The sequence below is a fragment of the Brassica napus genome, chromosome C2 (assembly GCF_020379485.1).
Source record: "Brassica napus cultivar Da-Ae chromosome C2, Da-Ae, whole genome shotgun sequence".
Lineage (NCBI taxonomy): Eukaryota > Viridiplantae > Streptophyta > Magnoliopsida > Brassicales > Brassicaceae > Brassica > Brassica napus.
Genome location: NC_063445.1, coordinates 44,868,835 through 44,877,646, shown reverse-complemented (window position 1 = coordinate 44,877,646; position 8,812 = coordinate 44,868,835). Strand labels below are relative to the sequence as shown.

The 8,812-nt window shown below is 32.0% G+C and overlaps 1 pseudogene; it reads right to left on the bottom strand.

Annotated features, from left to right (window-relative positions):
• Positions 1–166: 166 nt before the first annotated feature.
• On the bottom strand, positions 167–6,364 carry LOC106381756 (annotated as a pseudogene).
• Between the last annotated feature and the right edge of the window lie 2,448 nt (positions 6,365–8,812).

The following is an 8,812-nucleotide window of genomic DNA, read 5'->3' as shown; positions in this document are numbered from 1 at the left end:
CCAATTTTGGTAAGAAATTTTTTGTTATTTGGGAAAAAATACAATTTTCTTGGCGGATAACACGAGTTTACGGTTTAAGCGAGAAAACACGATTTTATAGTTTTGGCGGAAACATGATTTTCCAATTTTAGTGAGAAAACTTAATTTTGTTATTTAGGCGAAAACTCGATTTTATGGAAAATGTAATTTTGTGATTATAGCAAAAATAAATACAATTTTACGATTTTGATAACACGATTTTGTGGTTTTGACTAAAAATTCTATTATGTAGTTTTGGCAAGACAAAGTGAAATAATATTTTTTTTTCTCAATTTCTTAGACCTATACATTTTATCTATTTGGGCTGCACAGTTTTAAGATGGTCCAGCCCAGTTTTACCCATGGACGCAATTGGATTTCGCCCGTTTCAGCAGATTTAGTCTAATCTTAGATAATTTAGACATGGGCTGTCCATGAACATCCTTTCCGTTTGACATTCCTAGTTGAAACGCCTCTTTGGTTTAGTGGAAGAAGCCATTAAAATAATTCATAATTAGATGCTCTGCTTTACAACCAAAGATTCAAAGTTTGTTCACGACATCTGCAGAAAAAAAAAAAAGAGGCTCGGTAATAGAAATTACGAGGCATAAATAGTACTATGTTGAATTCATGTTTAATGATTTACCCGCATTCTTTTACTGCTTCTTTCGGTCACTTCATCATTGCCTCCACATTCTTCACCTTCTCCGCCATGATTAAGCGTATTGCTTTCATCGGTTTCGAAAACATGTGGTAGAGTGTTTGGATTACCAAGTTGGTTCTCCGCTAATGAACAGAGTCGTATACCCCATTCTTTCAATTTGTACTCAGAGGGAAAATCAAGCTGCAAATCTACATGGGTGTAGTTCATTTCAGCTAGGATATCACTGCCTATGCTTAGATGGATATCACAATCCAATATTAACAGATGACTACCCTTCACAAATGGCTTGATCGAATAATACTCTGTTTCACCCCAGAAGTCTTGTGCCTGCTGACCAAAGGAATCAAAGCTGTTCCAAAATCTGCCTTTGAAGCGGAAATTAGCTACGTAGTTGTCATAAAGCACAAGGCAAGCCCTGAATCTGAGTATTGACTGAGAGAGAGAGCTAGGAAGTAGATGGACGGTTAAATAGGAGGAGGAGGAGGTTCCAGTAGTACGGTGATTGAAATATGAAGGCACTTCTTCTCCTGAGAACCACAGTTGACAACCCAAATATGTTCTCTGTTGAAACAGAGCTTCTTTATCCAAATTTAAGCAGTCTGAAAAGTCAACTTCCTCAAGTCTTGTAAGTTTAGAAAAGTTAAGGTTTACATATTCTAACTTGTTGCATCCTTTCATCCATATGACTTTGATGTTGGTTGAGATATCAGGAAAATCCCTCAACCGCGAGCATCCACTGAGATCTAAGACATAGAGAGATTGAAGGTTGATTCCGGTGGGAAGAGTCTCCAGATTTATGCATCCATTCAAGTATAGGACTCTAAGCCAGGATAATTTCTCAATCCACCTAGGAACCTTTTCAATCCCTGTTTCGCTTAGATAGAGTCTTCCGATGTTGGTGGAGATATCGGGAAAAGTCCTCAACCTTGAGCATCCACTGAGATTTAGTTCCCAGAGAGATTGGAGGTTGATTCCAGTGGGAAGAGTCTCAAGATTTATGCAGTTCTTAATTTCCAAATGCATCAGTTGATGGAGATTCTGAAATGAAGATGGAAGCCCCACCAAGCTTGGGATTTCCGATAGATACAACTGATTCAAAGAGGGAGACAGCATCGTGGTGAGGACTGAGGAGAGTAAGCGGCTGAACCAATTACAAAAAAATAAATAATAATCATATTAATTAGTTAAAAAAAAGGGAAAATTTGGAAAAATACCATCAAATGAGAATATATTTTGAAAAGTACACCATATTTTTAAATTTTTGAAAACTACACTTATTTATAAGTGAAATTACTTAATTAACCTAACTAAGAGTATAATAATTTCAATACTTAAATAAGATAGAAATAGAACAAATAAACATACTGATTTCTGTGTTTTGTTCTAAGTTATACAACAAAAAGTTCTGGAATTTAATATTTTTTAAGAAACTTACGGGTTTTAGTAATTTTTTTAAACTTGGTTTTCGTACTTTTTTTAATAGTTGTAGTTCTTTTTTTTTGTATCTTAGGAGGAATACACAATCGTATCATTGTCAACATGTAACTTTGGGGTTTGATGATTTTTTTGTTATAATTTAGACTCTTAAATACACTTATAATCACCACAGTTTTCTTGAAAACATTCGCAATCTTTTGACCTATATATGTAATGGATGTGCTATATATCGCGAACTCTTTGACTTTTTTTACTCTCTCAAAACTCAATTAACATATCATTTATTATATTCTAGGCTAGGTTTTATGTACTCAACTCTTTTAAACTTCATGAGTAAACAACATATTTTATATTCACAAAGCATTTAATAAGAAAATATGATAGAATGGTTTTACGAACAATCTTTATATCAGATATGTTTCGGAGATACGTTAATAAATATTCAATTGTTATCCATATATAATTTTAAATATTAGTATTTAATATAATTATCTCAAAATATTTATAATACAAATTATTTTGAGTTTTATTATTAAAACGTCTTGAATTTAAAATTAAATAAGGGCAAAAGAGTCTTGTAGTGCATAAATAAGTGTAGTTTGCAAAATATTATTATAACAATGTATTTTTCAAATTTACAATCTTAAATAGGGTAGTTTACAAATTATCCCTAAAAAAAAAACCTTAATTAGTCATATAGGGTTTGTACTTTGTCAAATTAATTTAAATGATATTGACATATATATATAATATATTTTTAATATGGTCATCTATTAAATAAGGTTTCAAACTTATATTTTTGTGATCATTTGTATCTTTTTAAACTATTGATAAAAAAATTGAGACTTTAAATAGTTTTAATATTTTATAATTATTTTTAAAAATTCAAGACAAATTTTGAATCAAAAATTAAGTTATCAATATTTATTCAATGCAAATTTCGAAATCAAAAGATATGTATATTTACATGATACGTAACAGTTTTAGTAATTTATTATCATTTAAAAAAATATATATAACAGAAAAATCTAAATTTTTAGTATATTATTAATGTAATTGTTTAATTTATTGTCAAAGTTTAGGGAGAAAACGTCAAGTTTGGAACTACATACCTGCACCCTTTCCCACAGTTTCTCACTCTTTATGTTTTTCATGCTTAAATAAGAGAGATTCTCGAGACGAAAATTCTCCAGCTGCAAAACTGAAGGGATTTCTTCGATGGATGTTTCGTCTATACTGAGATGTGAGATGTTGACTGAGAATAGGGGAATAGTTCTCAGCATTGAGCATCCATAGAGATTTAGCACTTCGAGAGATTTGAGGCTAATGCCTATTGGAATAGTTTCCAGATTTCGACAGTTCTTCAAGTTTATTGTCGTCAGTTTGTTGGGATGTGGAATAGAGGAAGGAAGCTTCACCAAACTATAGCAATTCCGAAGTTTAAGTGTTTCTAGATTGGTGGCCTTTGAAAGATCTGGCATTTCTATCAAGTTCTGAGATCCCGACAGATCCATCTCCTTGAGACATGGAAGCGTCTGTAGTCAACAAAAGAAGAAACAAAACACATGAGCTCAGTAGAACATGATTGATGATTGTCATCCAAAAAGTAAAATAAAGATTGTAATCTCACTACTGATAACATAACAAACTACTATCAAAACTTACCAAAATCCCTTCCCAGAGCTTCTCGAGCTTGCTATCCTCCATTATGAGCTCGACGAGGTTTTCAGGACGAAACTTAGAAGGCATATATCTCATTGGAAATTCATCCCAATGCAATAATTTAAGTTTAGGAGGCAAATAGTTGAAATTTCCATGTAGCTGCAATTTAACTTCTCTGTACAATCTCAGTCTCGAGTAAAGTTTGAGGAAACGGAGATTGCGCATCCTTGTGAAAGCACTCTTATGCACATAAAACTCATCTATCTCATCAATATCCAACGTTATACCTATAACCTTTTGAGTACCCTGAAAATTGCAAAATATCAACAAGAAATATTAATTTGTTTTTACAAATGCTAACTATTTGTTTTTCTCTAAAATAAATGAATAGATTACGAATATATGAAAAAACTTACAATGCCTTCACTGAGTACATCACAAATATCTTGTGAATCCATCAGAAATTCCTGGTTTTCAGGCTTCTCAAGGCGGACAACTTTTTTACCCATCTCTTGTAGCAAACGGTGCATTTCCACATGGCCCTTTCTTAAATGAATGAGAGACCTATCAGCTAGGTTTTTCAGCCCAATATTAACATTCAAGCCACTATCTGCGAGCAACAACTTCAGGTTTGTGACTTTTGCACCATTGAAAAGGCATGCGACATGGCAAAATATAGCTTTATCTTCGCTGCTTAATCCATCATAGCTGATTCTCAATGTTTTCTCAATTTTCCCATCTATACCATTCTGAAGCCTTGGCAACAAATCTATCCAGTACTCCATATCCCTCCCTCGTAGAGATGAACCCAAAACAGTAAGACCTAAAGGAAGACTACCCACAAGTCTTGTAATTTCAACAACAAGCTCATCGAAACCTTCAGGTGGAGACTTTTTCCTGAAAGCAGATTGACATAACATCTCTATAGCAATGTGTTCAGATGGGAGACAGACCTCGTAAATGTGTTCAATCCCATGTGCCCTTAAAAAATGCTTATCGTTTGTTACCACAATGATTCTGCTCCCACTTCCAAACCATTGAATTTGACCAATCAAGGCATCTAGCACAACTTGATCGCTGACATCATCAATGAAAATAAGAACTTTCTTGTTCTTCAACCTCTCCTCAACCGCACTCAAATGATTTATCTTTATGTCTCCTTTCCCTAGGATTTCAGATAGGAAATTTCTTTGCAAATGCAACTTCATGTTGTAGTCGTCCGGATTAGCTCTGTTGAAAATTTCCATACTCTTAGATACGAAAGCCATGTCTATGAAAATACTACCTTGAAAGTGTCGAGAAAGTCGGTTGAATAAAACTCTTGCAACAGTAGTCTTTCCAATCCCGGAAGAACCCCATAAACCAACCATCATCACTTCCTCTGCTTCCAACTGCAACAACATACTCAATTTTGCAATATGATCTTCGATGCCGACAAAGTCCTCAGAATCCTTTGCTGGAGTTAAAAGTAGTTTCTCAATAACATCATTAGCAATTTTTTCAACCATGTCTGCTTCGTTACCCCTAACAATAAAAAATATAATGTCAAACACAAGTAACAACGTTGATTCAAGAATCAAGATATATAAGAAGAAGAGAAAAATAATGGTTCATAAAATCGTACCATATGACAGAATGATATCCAAGGATATTAGCTACATTGGTCAAAGCTTCACTCCATCTTATCTTCACTTCCTCTGTTTCGTCGTGGCATGTCTTTTCAAAGATCTGTCCAAAGTCACCGGTTTGTTTCCTCACATGGGAAGGATCCAAACGGTAGAAAACAGGTATCACCATTTGACCACACTCTTCCCCGCACTTTACTATCTCCAGCAACTCATTAAGACACCAGCTTGAAGATGCGTAGTTTTTGGAGAAGATAACCACGGCGATCCTCGAATCTTTAATGGCCTGTTTAAGCTCGGGTCCGATGGAGTGGCTTTTCTCGATCTCACTGTCTTTGAAAGCAATGATCAGTTTCCGGTTAAGCTCCTTCCGAAAGTGGCTGAGGAAAGTAACACGAACGTCTGCCCCACTGAAGCTTGGGAAAACATCGTACACCCAAGTGCGAGAAGAGGAAGACAAAGCTAATGGGAGAGCCATAGAGAGAGAGAGAGAGAGAGAGAGAGAGAGAGAGAGAGAGGGAGAGACTTGATGATTGATATACTGAAGAATGTTTTAAGACCATATAAGTAGTATAACTTAGCAGAAGTTTCCTATCTGTTGACTCTAGTCAAAAAAAAAACTTGGTGGAAGATTCCTATTTGTTGGCTGACTGCACGTCCACCCACATATTTCTCATATCTTTACATTATTATCTCTCTGCTTTTTTCAGTATAATATTTAGAGAATATTTATCGACCGTCAATGCTTAGACTTTTCAATGTAATTGTTTTGTTCTCCTTTTTTGTGTTCTTCTGCTAGTGCTCCAAGACTTTCTGGCTGTATTTACTTAACAAAATCTTATTAAGATGTATGCAACTAATCTGTATTCTTGCTATACTCACGAGTTTGCTGAAGAGAGGTTTCTAAAGGCCGCTGAAGAATTTTCTTTTATAACTGTACAGTGGTTTTACAACCTTTACTGAAGAATTTTGATTCCACTACCCAAAAACTGAAGACTGAATATTGATTCCATTATTGATTCCACTAAAGGGTTCTAAAGACTAAAGACAAGTTTCTATAAAACTGTGCCCCTAAACAGAAACTTTTTTTATAGATTATATTATACAAGTCGGCAAGTTTTCTAACTTTTAAAAAGGTTACTTTCATGGGAAAACAGAGAGCTTGCAATTGGTTTTATGCTGATTCTTTGAAAACTCACTCGGGACAACATCAAGGATCAACAAACTAACAAACCTTGTATCAATCACAAAGCACACATATGTGAAACACGTGCCCGGCTTAAAAAGTACTAGATCCTGATATGAATTTTCAGTTCTTAATTATTTATTTTATTAAATAATGTATTTGTAAACTTCATTCATATTATATTCATTAAGTAAATATTTTTTTTTGCATCTTAAACTATCTATTTTTTTACGAATGTGTGATATCATATAAAAAAATAAATTAGATAATTGTAAAAACATAAATTTTTCTTTCGTTTGCGATATCATATAAATAATAATCCGCCCAGTTAACAAAAACATGATTTTTTTATGTGTAATTTTTTTTATTTTGACCATTTCCTTAAAACTATATTAAATTTTACATATTTTAATTAGATTATTTTTAATATCTTTACCTTTTTATTTGAAATGCAACTCAATATTTTTTTTAAAATTATAACAAAATATTTAAAAAATATTTTTAGAATTTGTTTGAAAAATATGAAAATTAAATTTTAAATTAAAAGTATCCTAAAATATGATAAGTTTTGATGTAAACGAAAACTCAAATTATGTCAAAAATAATTATATTCAATGATAATAACAATTTAAATTGATTATTTTTTTAAAAAATACATTTACAAAAAATATTTTTTGAAAGAAAATTCATTTCTATTTCAAATATAAAATGAAAATATTATAATTAAATAATAAAAAATATAAATAAAAGCCATAAATTTAGCAAATGACAACTGAGTTATATTATGCTAAAATTTTATTTCTAACAATTTAGCAAATGACAAATGAGTTATGAGCAAATAATACCATATAATTTTTAAAAACATAGCCATTCTTAAATATTTTTTGAATAAATAAATATTTTTTAATTTAATCAACTGAAAATAATATCCGTACAATTGAGTGAGTCAAATTCTAGTTTTATTGATGCATGTTATATATTAGTGATGTATGTTTTAGATAACGCTTTAATGATGCACGTTTTTTAAAATCTCCATTATTAAAATTATTAACGTAAGGATAACTCATGAGTTTTTTTTGTTGATTAAATGACATTATGTCCAAATTTATTTAATGATATTTCATTAAGGTAACTGAAAAAGACAAACAATAAAATAGGAAGTTTAAATTCATTTAAGCATATTTCATTAATGTAACTGAAAAGACAAGTAATAAATTAGGCAGTTTTATTCGTTTTAGGATATTTCATAAATGCAACTGAAAAAGACAAGCAAAAAAATAGGGAGTTTAATTAATGAAGTAAGAACATTTTCAAATGGGTATTTCTCTTTTAATAATATAGATGTGGACCTTGTGCTATACAATATTTTCTTACCTATGTTAGTGAATGACTTTAAAATTTGGACCCTTAATGTAAAATACTTTCAAAAATAAAGACCCTAAGTAGTAAACGAATATTAATGAAAATATGAAGACCTTGTGGTCTTGCACCTCCAGCACTACCCCAAAGCTGGCACTATTACTTGATGATCATATGTGAGTGTGCATGCTATAACTCTTACTATCATGAAACACAGACGACAGAAACAAGTTTTGGATTGGGTAACAAATTGTGAATCAACTTTCAGTATGAAGACTACATGGCTTTCGTTCAAACAATCAAAAGGTTAGAGAGGAAGGAAATAAGAAACCAGAAGCAACAGAAGGTTGTTAGACACACAAAAAACGACAAAGTGAAAACGAATTTAACATACTTACTCGCCATTTCCTTAAGGCGTTTAATCTAATCTATTAAAAGGGAAGTACATTTTGTACTTAACCCTTAGTTTTGCTCAATAATTACTTCTTTATGCCACTCATATTAAACATAGAGTTTTGACTTTTTAATTAAACCACATACACGATTTGCCTTAATAATAAACTAGAAAACTACTAAACCATCACTAAACCAGTTCATCTTCGGTTGCCTACATATAGTTCTATACAATTAATAAAACATAGTGTTTTGCCTTATTATTAAACCATACTTTTTTTTGGACAACATTATTAAACCACTTAGAAACCGATATTAAACCAAACCATTAAAATCATCAAACTAGATGAGCTGGTTTCCTACATATCGAAGAAAACCATTGATAAAACATTGTATTTAATTGTGATAGTACCTTCTTCCTCTTCGTCTACATCGCATCTTCATCTTATAACACCACATGTTTTCTCA